Source organism: Limanda limanda, chromosome 9 (assembly GCF_963576545.1).
Source record: "Limanda limanda chromosome 9, fLimLim1.1, whole genome shotgun sequence".
NCBI lineage: Eukaryota > Metazoa > Chordata > Actinopteri > Pleuronectiformes > Pleuronectidae > Limanda > Limanda limanda.
Genome location: NC_083644.1, coordinates 5,769,141 through 5,782,303, shown reverse-complemented (window position 1 = coordinate 5,782,303; position 13,163 = coordinate 5,769,141).

Below are 13,163 nucleotides of genomic sequence, written 5' to 3'. Positions count from 1 at the left end.
GCAAGACATTGAGCTGAGAGGGAGGACAGGGCGCTGCAGAGAACGACACACAATTGGTTGGCATATGTGAGGATATACAACATTCCACAGTTACAAAAAACAGTGATGTCTGCTGATGTTTACCTGTCGGCCGTGTCACAGCAGGGCTCCCTGCACTGGTGCAGTTGTCATCCACCGCGGCCACACTGACATTGTAAACCTGGCCGCACATTACGCCCTCCAGGTTGCACGACTTCATATTGGACAAACATTCCAAGCCATTGCCATCTTTATACACAGCAGCTACAGCGTAGGATTTGGCTCCACGGCTCGCTTGCCACGTCACTCCCACGTAGGTCTTGCCACAGTTTCTCTCAGCGACCACACTGGTCGGCACACACGGTGCTGCAAGGGAAAACCTCCGGTCAGCTACGGCTTTAGTTTAATCAGTTATATCACAAACTGTCTACAAATCAGGGAATTACATACGACTTTACAAACTTACCTTCCCGGAAAGGTAAGACTGAGGGGAAACTGACACAGTTGGCAGTGAAGGATGTCACACTCGCTGTGTACTCCAGTCCACACTCCAGAGTGCTGACGCTCAGCTCGGGCTGTGTGGTGTCATAAGAAGTCTCGTTGATGCCGTTTGAGATCACCGTGACGTAGCCCTCTGCGTTGCTGGATGCGTCCCAGTCGAGGGTCAGTCCACCTGTAGAACAGTTCACGTTGGCCTGCAGGTTGGCCGGCCCACAAGGAACTGGACAAAGAGGAAGACAGCGTTAGTATTGGCTTTTGAGGTAACTTCTTCTTGATCTTCACAGATTCTTCTAGACACTAGAAACATGGAAATGCTGCGATAGGAAGGTTTTAATCAAAGACACAAGGACATGAAGGCATGTTGTAACACAAATGGGAATAATGTTCCTACCAGAATCCAGGTAGATGACATCAGAGGGGATGCTGGGGCAGATACCATCGTGGTAGCGGACAGTCACAGTGTAGAGCTTGCCACAGTTTAGGTTTTGTATCCAACAGCTGGTTGTGACGGAGCTGCAGCTGAGAAGTCCCTGGTCTTCGTCCACAATGGTGGCGGTGAAGGAGTTCAGGTCGGGATCGCTATTCCACGAAATCAGAGCCTTGTTGGCTGCACAGTCCAGGGAGGCGGTGACGTTATCCAGTGGGCAAGCACCTAAAACGGGACAAATGGATAAGTCGGAGGTACAGAATTGAATTATGAAAGTCAACAGCTTATGATGTTAACTTTAAAAGGAAGGTAAGAAATTGCCTAAGCAGCTTTACAGTAAGATATCATAGAAGAAGAACGAACATCCCTACCTGTTTCCACGGTGACCGTCTGGCTCTCGGAGCTGTTGCACATGAAGTTGGAGGCGATGACGCTCACTGTGTAGTTGGTGCTGCACTTTAAGTCCTTGATCGTACAGATCAGATTGTAGGCGTTACAGTGGTGAGTGACGCCGTTGCTGTCCTTCGCTATGGCGACGTAAAAAATGGCACCGCCGGCTATGGCCCAGGTGGTGTAGATGGAGTTAGCTCCGCATTCCTTCACGGCGGTCACGTTGGTGGGGGTGCACGGGACTGGAAGGGAGGGGACCAATCGAAATGAGAATAAAACACACAGCTTAGGATGTTATCACCCTACTCAACTTATTCATTTGTCTTTGGTAATAAAAAACTGAACTAGTTTGTTCCATAAGTCTTCAAAGTGCTGGTAACAGCCAGAACCCCCCAAAACTTAAAAGGTATTTTGATGTAAAGGCAACTAAACTTCACATTTGATAAGCTTCAAAAATGACTTGAACAATCAATCAATCCTAAAGAAAAACTTCTGTCAATGGACTGATTGACTCAGTGTTTCATGTTCCAGAGAAAACCCCTGTTTCCACCTCGGCTGCTGATATCTAACCCACAGACAATCACAGCTTCTGCTCACCTGTCTCAGCCACAGGCCCCAGCGTCCTCACACTGGAGCACTCATTATCAAAAGCTGTGATGTGGATGGTCAGGTACTCCCCGCAGTGGATGCCCGGTATAACGCAGCTGTTGGACGTCGTGGTGCAGTTGTACACGTCGTCTCGTCCCAAGTTGCCTCTGGCCTCCAGCGTGTAGCCCAGGGCCCCCTCGGCCAGGTCCCACGTGCTCAGCAGGCCGTCGGACTTGCAGTCGGACGAGGTTAGCAGTTTCTGAGGAGCACAGGGGGCTGGAGGGAGGCAGAAGAATCCAAGGATTGGATTGTTATGTCATGGCTGTGTCAAATAGACAGTCTATTTCAATTTCTTGAATATTTAGGAGCTTTCTTCCATCATTAGAATTATCTGATTAGTAGCTTTTATTCTTAAACATATTCCCAGATCTTACATTTGTGAATAGGAGTGAAAGTGACAGATTTTCAACCCTTATATTATGATACAGGTAACGAGTAAAAGAGCTCATTGCTATATGGAAGTTGCAGCAACTTCTAATGATGGAAATGAAATTATTAGATATGACATACATTTGTGAACATATAAACTCTTAGTGTCGTGTTTGACACTAAGGGCCATAGACAGGATGTAATTTAGATATATACGTTGTCGTACCTGTGCGAACGTCGACCGTAGCGCTAATCTGGCTCCTGCAGCCGCCTGTGACCGAATACACCGTGAAGAAGTAGTGTCGTCCACACATCCTATATGTGAAGTAACACGAGTTGTCCTCCGTGAGACACTCCGTGAGCTCTCCCTGGGGACAGAGACATCACATTATACCTAATATACAATGTAGTTGTGGGGCTAAAGCTAGCGGTGTGGTAGCTTAGTTGAGCTAACAGGCTGAAACTCCGTCGAAACAAAACAAAAAGTAGCTAATCAACACTTTAAATTCAAACCTCTTATCTTATTTATTATGTGAGAAACAACGAACATCAAATAAAAAAAACTCTTTAATAAGAAGTACTCTAAACCTCGTCTTCCTCTTTCTCATACAACTCCACAGCAGGGAAATTCACATTTCTCACAAAGTAAAACTTCTCCTCTTATAGTTTCTTACAAATGTATTTTATTTGCATGTAATATTTCCACTGACATATGTATCTTTCAACGTGTTTAGGTGTCAGTACCTTGGAGTCCACTGCGCTGGCCATGTAGTGGTCGGTGTTGCTCGTCCGCTCCCAGGAAAACACGATGACATCGGTGGAACATTCTCGGATTAAGGTCAGGTTCTTGGGAGGACAGGGCCCTGGAAGGAAAAAGATGTTTACACATTCATTCAAAGTGCAATAGACAGACAGAACAACAGATATATTGTGGCAGGACAAGGAAAGGCAGAGACGCAGGTACTGCTTACTGTTGTTTAATCAGTAGTCAGGAAGAACAGGCACATGTTCCCCATACGGGAAGTATATATAGCTACAGACTTTACATTTCCCATCGACCCACTGGGTGAGAGGACACACCCATGAGTGCACGCCACAATATAATAATATGGTAAAAGCCATGTTCAAGCTATTTTCCACATCTGCACATTTCTAGTCAACACAAAAATCCAGACTTAAAACTAAGAGGTGTTTTTCCCATTTTTTATTTGGAATAACTTGAGAAAATAAATTACAACTACATTTTTAAGAAATTAACTGTTCAAAATGAACTTAAACTAGACAAATAGATAGCTAGATAGCTAGATAGATAGATAGATAGATAGATAGATAGATAGATAGATAGATAGATAGATAGATAGATAGATAGATAGATAGATAGATAGATAGATAGATAGATAGATAGATAGATAGATAGATAGATAGATAGATAGATAGATAGATAGATAGATAGATAGATAGATAGATAGATAGATAGATAGATAGGTAGGTAGGTAGGTAGGTAGGTAGGTAGGTAGGTAGGTAGGTAGGTAGGTAGGTAGGTAGGTAGATAGATAGATAGATAGATAGATAGCTAGATAGATAGATAGATAGATAGATAGATAGATAGATAGATAGATAGATAGATAGATAGATAGATAGATAGATAGATAGATAGATAGATAGATAGATAGATAGATAGATAGATAGATAGATAGATAGATAGATAGATAGATAGATAGATAGATAGATAGATAGAAAGACAGCTGGATAGACAGACAGACAGACAGACAGACAGACAGACAGACAGACAGACAGACAGACAGACAGACAGACAGACAGACAGACAGACAGACAGACAGACAGACAGACAGACAGACAGACAGACAGACAGACAGACAGACAGACAGACAGACAGACAGACAGACAGATAGATAGATAGATAGATAGATAGATAGATAGATAGATAGATAGATAGATAGATAGATAGATAGATAGATAGATAGATAGATAGATAGATAGATAGATAGATAGATAGATAGATAGATAGAAAGACAGACAGCTGGATAGATAGATAGATAGATAGATAGATAGATAGATAGATAGATAGATAGATAGATAGATAGATAGATAGATAGATAGATAGATAGATAGATAGATAGATAGATAGATAGATAGATAGATAGATAGATAGATAGATAGATAGATAGATAGATAGATAGATAGATAGATAGATAGATAGATAGATAGATAGATAGATAGATAGATAGATAGATAGATAGATAGATAGATAGATAGATAGACAGCTGGATAGATAGACAGACAGACGGACAGTTAGACAGATAGATAGATAGATAGATAGATAGATAGATAGATAGATAGATAGATAGATAGATAGATAGATAGATAGATAGATAGATAGATAGATAGATAGATAGATAGATAGATAGATAGATAGATAGATAGATAGATAGATAGATAGATAGATAGATAGATAGATAGATAGATAGATAGATAGATAGATAGATAGATAGATAGATAGATAGATAGATAGATAGATAGATAGATAGATAGATAGATAGATAGATAGATAGATAGATAGATAGATAGATAGATAGATAGATAGATAGACAGATGCAGGACAGGAGACCTAACAGAAAAAAACAATAAGTACATGGGGTTAAGTATCAACATTAAAGGCGAAACGTCTCAAATCCCGTTTCAGGTTAAAACGCCCTGATACTGAAGATTGTTGCTTTTCACTGTACCTGGTTTCAGGTTTAACACGAACACAAGCTCATTCTCAGAGCGCTGAACACAACACAATGTGAGAGACAGTGGAGCTCAATAGAAGACCCAGTTTTCAAAGGAGACACCTAGTGATGCGCACAAATAAACGTGTGAACTGGGGGAGGCGGGGAGGGAGGGGGGTGGAGGGTGGGGGTAATTGTAAACAGCTATTCCCAAATGACCTCTCGCTGAGGTTTATTTTATTAAAATAAGAGTTATTGCAAAAACAGATATAGAGAGCTTGTGCCTTCAAGCTTCTCCTACGAGGTTTTGTTTCATCAAACAGAGTTATTCCGGCTCCTCCCTTCAGGTATTAAATGTCTGTTTTCTTGACATGCAACAAATACATGTCATAAAATCATGTTCAGACTCATCCAAGCCACAACAGCTTAGCGGCACACAATGTGGCACCACGGGTGGGGCTGCACACAGAATCTCCATCACCTCTCCAACAGAATAGAGTGATACATGAGAGGAAGGGTGGAGCGGTACCGACGTTCGTCATCCGTTAATTTGATAAACCAGTGCCATTACAGTTGATGGGAGTTGATGGGATTGGTTCCATCAGATAAGTTTCTCTACAGCATTCACAGCTCAGTTTGAGTTTGGATCCTTTTGACCTTACAGTGTTTATAAAGGGATAAAGTTTGGGATAAGTATCCGTAAAACCACAAAAAAGATTTGGGCACTGATTTTGAAGCATGGAAACCGATTATTGAAAAGGGGGAATGCATGAAAACCTGGTGGAAGGATGTGGGTCAGGAAAGAACCCATTAAATCTGGGTGTGAATCAGTTTTTAAGGTCCCTATCATCTATGTAAAGTGCCTTAAGATAATGTATATTATGATTTGGCGCTATACAAATCAAATGGAATTATGCTCTGAGTGCCATTCTGGTTTTTTGAGTTTTCAGGACGTCACTGGTATCCCAACAAGGAAGTGAAGCAACATCATCCAGAGGGATAACAACTGTTCTTGCTTCATGTGTTTCCAGCAGGGTAAACTAGCGTAAATATGTATTTAATTAATGTTATCTCACCGGTCTGAAAAGTGGCCGAGGTGCTGTTCATCATGTTCTGGCAGTTCTCTGCTATCGGCATCACGTTCACCACGTAGTTCTGGCCACAGCTCAGGCCGGTGATCTGGCAGCTGGTGGTCTCGCTGGTGCAGGTCAGTTCCGTGCCGTTGTCGCCCCTCGCCGCTGCCTTGTAGGAGGTGGCGCCGGACACGGCCGACCATTGGACTGTGGCGGACTGCATGGTGCAGGTGAAGTCCACCGATATTGATGAAACTGGTTGCAGCTCTGCAAGCAACACAGCATATTGTTGTTAAAAAAGCAGGATGACGATGTAGAGGAGAAGACTTTGATGCAAAATAGAGGGAATAGAGATTATTACAGTCACATTACTTCAGGCTGTACTGTTGTGAGTTGACATTGCTTTGTTCAGAAGTATCAGATTATCTCTGCCGGGGCCTGGAGACAGCACAGCATCCTGACGCTGGTCATGTGCCTCATCACTAACACACTGTCAAAGGACCTCAAAACACCTTTTGATTTCAGTTTTTCTCAGATTTGTGTTTACACGACAACAACAAGTAGGTTGCTGGGTCTTTTGAATCCTTTCTCCCGCCCCGAGGATCACATTCTGCACGTCTGAAAGGAACGCCTGGGAGAGAATAGCTGACCTAGATCCTAATCTCAAAGTTATTGATATGAGTTTGGCTCCGGCCGGCGACTCACTGTTGGTGGTGTATGTGATGTTCGTGGGCTCGCTCGGAATTAGGAAGGTGTTGAAGGAGGACACGGTTATGAGATAGGTGGAGCATGGCAGGATGCCCGTCACGTCCAGCTTGGTGTCTTTGACCTCGTGCACGGAGGGAGGGCTGGTGGGCTCATCAAGGTTCTGGATGATGCACTTGTATAATAAGACGTCTTCCACCGCCTGCCATGTCACCCTGGCTGTGAACGGGCCGGTCGATTCTGCTGCGAGCATCAGCGGAGGCAGCACCACTAAAACCACACACACACACACACACTCAGTTAGAGGGACTATGATAACTGAAGTGGGTGAAACAACTCTGAGGACACAATTCACAAGGTCTGACCATCAAATTTAGGATTACTATTACAGGAAATGACAAGAAGCTCTTTATGCTATAGAATCACTTGAACTAAATCAAAATGCCATCAGAGATATCTGGACATGAGATGATCATGCTGGTTTGAAATGTTTTCAGGTTCAGAGTTTGCTGCTGCTGAACCTTTTTTGTTTCCAACTCAATAAAACGGAGTTAAAGGATTTAAGTTTGCACATTATGAAGTCAATAATAACAGAAACAACATCCCCATTATCACTTTTATATAAGATATAAAAATGATAATGGGCTGCCATGCTATAGAATCACTTGAACTAAATCAAAATGCCATCAGAGATATCTGGACATGAGATGATCATGCTGGTTTGAAATGTTTTCAGGTTCAGAGTTTGCTGCTGCTGAACCCTTTTTTGTTTCCAACTCAATAAAACAGAGTTAAAGGATTTAAGTTTGCACATTATAAAGTCAATAATAACAGAAAAAACATCCCCATTATCATTTTTATATCTGCTGCCCTGCTATAGAATCACTTGAACTAAATCAAAATGGCATCAGAGATATGTGGACATGAGATGATCATGCTGGTTTGAAATGTTTTCAGGTTTAGAGTTTGCTGCTGCTGAACCTTTTTTATTTCCAACTCAATAAAACAGAGTTAAAATAATTAAGTTTGAACATTATAAAGTCAATAATAACAGAAACAACATTCCCATTATCACTTTTATATAAGACACCAATGACCCCTTATTCAGGTACAACCTGGAAACAAGACCTATCTTTTGAAGCGTTTTTATACAAATACTAAAAATAACTAAATGGAAAATTGTGGCACTTTCCTGAGCGGTAGGTGTATAATATTTCAAAGGGAATGCGTTGTGTGTCATATGGATAGAGTGTCACTGACAACACTATCCACCCTGCATTCAGAGAACATAGCCGTAACAAGGTTTTTGGTGGAGTTTGTTCACGCAGGAGAACCCAGAGGGATATGATGTTTCTGTCACAAGTCGTTTTTTAAAGTTTTCACATCTCCAAACGGACTGAAGGTCACTCACAGGTCGTGATGGTCTTGACTTTGCTCGTCCTCCCCAGGCCGGCCCGGTTCCCTGTGGTAACGAAGCAGTCGAAATTGGTGGAGGGCATCAGGTCTCGCACCACAGCGCTGGTGTTGGTGGAGTTGAGTTTGAGGACTTGCCCGGTGGCTTGAGAGGTCACTGTCAGGACGTAGTAGTCCGCTGAGGGCACCTCCGACCATTTTACAAAGATTGAAGAACTGGACAGAGCACGACTCTCTTCTATCTGTGATGTGTCGGGCACTGAGAGAAGAGAACAGGTATATAAATGTCACAATTTGACAAATGATGATGCTGCCACAACCAAAATAACAAAAGTGCCAATGTTTTGCGTGATGTTACTACTCGTGTATATAATATAATATTGTGTTGAGTGCCTTCTTCCTTACCTGTCCACGCTGTAGTTTTATTCACACACAGCACAAAGTAGAACTGGAAAACTTTGAGAGTCACGATATACTCGGTTCCTGGTCTGAGACCCTGGACGTCTCTCTCTGTGACCGTCGCTGGCAGGGTCACCACAACCGGTGCAAAGTTTGTATTGTTTTTCACCCGTAGATCCAAAAAATAGCTTGTGGCCCCATCGCTTTTGTCCCATTTCACCACAATGGATGAGGGGCCTGAGGGTTTCGCTGAGGAAATCTTGCAACCTGGAAGAGATGGAAAAAAGATAGTTAAAAAACAGATGTTTGGTTTGAGAAAAGACATTTGTTGCGTCACATTACAATACAAAGCAAATTGTGATGTGATTTGTCATTAATTCATTAATAAGTCATAATTATTGTGCTGAAATTTAAATTTCTCAGTAAACTTACTTTCTGCACTGCACTGATGTATCTGTAAATAACAAGAAGAATGACATCAGGAACATGATGCAAATATCCTGATTCTACATTCAACCCATTGATCTGTTTTACAAATTTCATCAACAAAAACACAACAGCTGTACCTGAGTCAGAGACACCAAAGCTAAAGAAAACCCTATCGCTCCCAACAATCCCATCTTTGACATTGACTGCGGGATTACATTTAGTTTAGTATACAAGGGAGTCAAATACAAAAGGTGTTCTGGATTCTTTTGAGCTTTCGCCCAGGGTGCGTGAGAACCAATCAGTGTTCGCCCAAATGAGGACAGGCTGTCCCACCAATGGCCCCAGGGCAGTCAGAGCTGCCCTGAGAACACAACGGGGAGGGAGGGACTAACGGAGGTATGGATGGAGAGATGGCTGGATGGATGAGAGTTTGGTGAATTCACCTGAAGTGAGGATGAAAGAAAAAGGTGTCTCTTCCTTCTCTTTTCTCTCTATCCCACAGTGGCTGTCACGCATGTTTGCACAATCTTCAGCACTTCAGTTTGCTCCTTTAGCTGCATCAGTCAGATGACTTGTCTTTTCCAGACAGTTGTACAACATCTCAAATAAGAATTTTAAACACACGTATGATCTGAAATCTGATCAGTAGTCTTTAAAATAATTTTTAAACAAAAGTTTAAAGGTCACTGCTTTGTCTTTAACAACTTAAAACATAATTTCCTCTGCCAATAAGGAGGTTATGTTTTCACCCCTGTCCATGTCTGTGTTTTCGTTGGATTGTATGATTGTGAACAATATTGAACAAAAACTATTGGAGGGGTAACTACAAAACTTGGTGGAAGAATGTGGTAAGGGTCAGGGATTGACCTATTAAATCTTTCGGTAGATCCATATCAGGGAATGCATCCTGGAATTTTTTTTTTCATTATAGAGATAGGACAGTTTTTTATATTTTCACAGATTTCACAGGGAATCAATCATGGATATTAACAAACGAAAAAAACAACCAATCACATTTAGAAGAACCCATATCTGTGAGTGTATAAATTTTGTTGTGCAGCTTGGTTGAATATAAGGGGACTGAGAGCCAGTTGTGTATAGTTATGAGTGTAATACTTCATAAATCGTATCATAATTGCTAATACGACAAATACACAAACCAGTGCATTAGCTCCATTTGGGGTCTGAAGTGAAACATCGTCAAATATATTTGTGATTGGTGTTGACTGCACTAATTGATAAAATGATATTCTTCTATTTAAATTCAAATTGTATCAAGGAACCATGGAACTGTTCTTTGTTGTGTTTGACTGATCAATACATTTCACTATAGTGACAACAACAAAAGGACTTGAGGGGTTGAAAGTATGAGATGACCCACTTCAAACTGGTCACAGGTGTCTGACCAACAAATCGATCTTATCGCAGCGATGCCTTTCCTCTTGTGTCCCAGAGGCCGCGGTTCACATGCAACAGACAAAACTAACACAACTCCTACAGAGCAGCACTGTGTTGTATAAAATCTGTCTGTTTATCATCCATTTATTATCTCTGTCCATTTGTGTTTGTCCCTGATTTGTCCACATTCAGTTTCTTTCTTTTTCCACGTCTGTAAATACAGTACATTCTGTAAATATCCAAAAATATGAAGGAACGCTGCAGCTCCACACATGCACATGTATCTGCGTCCACTGTTTTTAGTTTTCTTTTCTTCTAATCCCTTAAACAATACATGAGAACACAGTGACTGACCTGAGCCGAGGAGATAAAGGCCTGGGAGGGGCCGCCCAAGTGCCACTGAAACCAAAGTCAAGTGTGCAAACTTGGGAATTAGGACTTCATGTAAAAGGGATTAACTTAGAAAACATGTCAGGCTTGGAACAGTTAATAAGTCGGGTCTTTCCTGAACTTAAAGCTTTTAAAAATCTGGAGACATTTGGTTGTGGAGAAGGATGTGAATTTCCACCTACATCCCTGCGCTGGCTCAATGTAGGCTACATGCTGGGCTGAAAGAGATCTTTTATCACCGGAGAATAAAGGGCTATCACCTCCTGGTTGCTTGCTGTGTATTACAAAAAAGGAAGTCAACATGAAAGTGGATACGGGCCACAAACCTGCCAGGAAACTTTAGCTCCCCTGCTTAAACAATAGAGCAATTTTGAAGCCGGTGAATAAGGACAAGTGATGCGAACGCCTTGATATTTCATTGTATCGCTATGCGGCTGTGATACCGTCCTGATGTAGACACTGTTACAGGTCACAGGTATCCAACATGTAATGATGCAACTTCCCATAATTCTTCTTATTAAAAGTCACACACGTCTGTGGTGCTAAAAAATCATGTGATTAGATCCGAGTGAACTTAACGATGAAAAAACTGATCCAGAAAAGTTCCCATGGTCTCTTTGGCTGAATTGCTAACGCAACTCTATAGTGGAGTCATCAGTAAACATGGATTTGGTGTTAGGTTAAACCAAGCTGCACCAAATTTCACACACTCGTGGATATTCGTCCCCAAAATGTGCATGATTCTTTAAATCAATAAATGGTAAATGGATTTGTATTTATATAGCGCTTTTCTAGTCTATTGATGACCACTCAAAGCGCTTTACAGTACAGTTGCACATTCACCCATTCACAAACACATTCATACAGTGCATCTATTCGCAGCACTTAGTTACTCTATAGGGGGCCATTCAGGGTTCAGCATCTTGCCCAAGGACACTTCGGCATGCAGATGGTTCAGACTGGGGATCGAACCGCCGACCTTCAGGTTGGAGGACGACCACTCTACCCCTCAGCCACAGCCAACATTCTTTGTTGTGAACTGACTTGAAGCTAAGTGTACAAGTTGTCTCCTTCAGAAGCATAAATGGAAACATAAAAAACAATAAAACGACAACAATAATAAAACAGTAATTGTAAGATCAATGCAGAATATTGCCAACTGCTTCCGTTTGTCAGAACTCAGTCCCATAATAATAATAACCATGAATTACCCTCTGAGAAGTCTGTGAAAATGTCCTTAAAGGTCCCAACTTGCAAGAAAGGGATTCAAATGTTGGGATAATAATAAAAACAATAATGAAAAACAGAACCTGCCTGGGAACAATGGTTATATTTATATTTATAGTAATTTAGCTTCATGGTGATGTTGACATTCTGATAAATATAAGATATGGATCGACTCCATTATTTACTGGGATGTCTTTCAAAATGTGTATTTTGAGCCTTAGTTTGTTGACCCTCTAATCTTCTGGATATAACAATAATAGATAATAAATAATAATCAGACACGAGGTACAGTTCACAGCAGTCTTTACTGAGGACACTTAATATGGAGTGGGGTAAAGGTTAATGAAACTCAAATATAGTTTCCTCTCAGGGAATCTTCACAGTACATACGTCATAATTTTCCACTCCACCAGTATAAGTGGGAAAGTGAGAGGAGGTGTCTGATCAGATTTCTATTAGATCGGAAACCTCCAATAAGGCCTCAGGTCAAACGGTGACACATTAAACTGAGGGTTTGAATAGTATCATATTATTGTTCTTGTCCCAAACCTTTTCCTAGGATTTCGTAAAATCTGTATTTTTCCATGTGCAGGTAGATGAGTCTAACAGAGAAGTACCTGCAGTTTGAATACTAAATGTAAAACAAACAATCTCGCTCTTTTCTACCATGAGGTGTTACATAAGCTGCTGAAAGGTCTCCAGTTACAGGGGGGGGAAACATAGAAATGTTGTCTTTTTTTGGCTCAGTCAACTCCCCGATGAGATCCTCCACAGAATCACCACTGATGACCTTACACTGCTTCCGCTGCACTGGAGATAATAACCAGAAGCTTCCCTCCTGTCACAAGGGACTTCAGACAACTGAGACCATGTGTTGTGAAGAAGAGGAAGGGTGACACATCGCTTTTTCTGGGACAGGTGAGCTGTGAAGATGGTTGCTGGGTGTATCGTAAAGGACCAGTACGTAGGGGATCAATTGTTGTAAATGAATTATGATATATATACATAATATGGGATTGACTCCAGCTCCTCCTGCGGCCCTTA